Source organism: Apodemus sylvaticus, chromosome 2, assembly GCF_947179515.1.
Source record: "Apodemus sylvaticus chromosome 2, mApoSyl1.1, whole genome shotgun sequence".
NCBI lineage: Eukaryota > Metazoa > Chordata > Mammalia > Rodentia > Muridae > Apodemus > Apodemus sylvaticus.
The window spans coordinates 138,228,950-138,231,243 of record NC_067473.1 but is presented as its reverse complement, the minus strand read 5'-3'; positions in this window follow the sequence as shown (position 1 = coordinate 138,231,243).

Here is a 2,294-nt window from a genome sequence, read left to right as displayed (position 1 = left end):
GCGCAGTGACGTCCACACGCACTGAAGATCTGCAGCAAATGAGAAGCCACTACAGGTCCCTCCCACTTCCTCCGGGCGGGACTTTTACTAAGTGGCCTCAGTTCCTCCTGCGCTTGCGCGCAAGATGAGCAGTGTTTTCCTGGGCTTTAAATAGAGAAAACAAACAAGGTTCTTCTGGTGCTTGAGACCGGATCAACAAGCAGTATCATAGCAGTTAACAGCTTTGCGTAACCTTTGCAACCGGCAACGTGAAGAACTTTGATTTTATTCAGTCCTATGCAGAGTGGAGAGACTAGCAGAGAGTGAGAAAACAAACCGGTGACTTAACCTTCCTTAATCTTCCTAGTTTTCCGTGAAAAATGTATACACCATAGTTTTTTTGTGTTTCACGGATATCTAATTTTTGAAACGACAGTCTGTCCCATTCGAGATTCACAAACACACTGATGACAGAGTCCAAAGTCTGAAAGGAAACTAAGCTAAGATCCCTTAGCCCTGTACGTTTAAGTAGATATGTGGATAAATTCTATAAAAAAGAGATAGTTGCACTGGCTTAAGATAAAATGCTTAACAATCTCCAACTAATATCAACAAATAACAAAAATAAAATATTAGCAAATTGAATCGCACGACAACCAGAGGATTTGTCCATTAGTTTGATAATAAATGTAAGGAATTCAAGTTGGAGTTAAAGTTCAGAAACCAGTTGAGGTAACTCACCATACCAACACACCCTAAAGAAGAGCCATTAAGTCTTCCTAGAGTCACAAAAGAACTCTTTTATTTTATTTTATACATTCACTCAGAAAATTAAGATTAAAAAAGACTTCCACCATAAAGTAAACCCAGGTAAAAACCTACAGCTTACATCAGATTAGCAAAAAATTTGGATCATGATTCCCATAATATTTGAAATCTAGCAGTTATTCAGTATATGTTGTATTTTATAAAAATAAAGAGAGAAGGAATATGGTTAGTGGATGTATAGTCAGGTGTGGGGGAACAGGGTGCCTCTGCACACCCATGCTGAGGCAGCCCTTCCCCCTGAGGGACCAGTCACAGTATAGAATAGAGTTTATTCATAGAGGAGTAAAGACTGGCCATGAGCACTTGGACAGAGAGGGGGAGAGGAATGGCAAGAGGGGAAAGGGACAAGAGGATAGAGCAAGAAGGCAAGAGAGAGAGGAGGAGCCAAGCATCTCCTTTCATAGTTAGTCAGGCAGGCCTGGCTCTTGCCAGGTAACTGCAGGGCAGAGCCCAGACAAAATGCTAACAGTATAAGCATTGATTTCCAACATGTTCATTCCCCATAGTAACTGAAAGAAAAACTTTGAGTGCAACACTATAGAAGACATCTTAATTGTTTTGTCATATGATAGGGAGAAATCGGTTCTATAATTATATACAAGAGACCTTAAAAATTTCGTTAGGAAACTCTTACAACTGATAAATTCTTTCAGCAAACTGAAAGAATACTGAATTAATATTTAAAAAATATGTCTCTATATACCCATAATGAACACAGAGAAGAAATTATGAAATCAAACTCATTCGAAATGTCCTCTAAAAACACCTAGACTAAACCTAACCTAGGAAGAGAATGGCAATATAATGAGAACATTAGAACAATCAAGAAAGATATGGGAGAAGACACTAGAAGACGGAAAGATCTCCAAGCTTTTGGGGTTGGCAGAATCAACATTGTGAAGAATGGCCATTTTACTAAAAATAATGCATAGATTTAGTGCAAACCCCATCAAGATACCAGCACATTTTTCACAGATATAGGTTAAACAAACTGAAAATATGTTTGAAAACACAAAAGAACTGATAGCCAAAGGAAACTTCAGCAAGAAGAACGATGCTAGAGGCTTCACCATACCTGATGTCAAGTTATACTACAGAGACAAGTATAAAAACAGCATGATACTAGCTCAAAAATAGACATGCTTGTTAAGTTTTAAACCTGGGACAAAGGATGTGGTGTCTAACTATGAAAGTGGACCTGGCCTCTAGGTTCTCCCAGAATCCCTCATTCTGCCTGTAAAGGGTAGGGCTGAAATACCAGAACTCTCCAGCCCAGGGGCTGGGCTGTCCTTCCCTGTATAATCCAGACATTTTGGCTACCCTCCCCTTTTTGTATCTTTGGCCTCCTGGATGCTGGTCCTGGTTCCCTCTCTCTCCTCCCCCCTCTCCCCCCACTCTCCCCACATGGCTCAGGGGGCTACCTGCTCCAGGTGCTCCCAGATGTCTTTACTTGGCTATGCTCTCCCACATATCTATAATAAACTTTC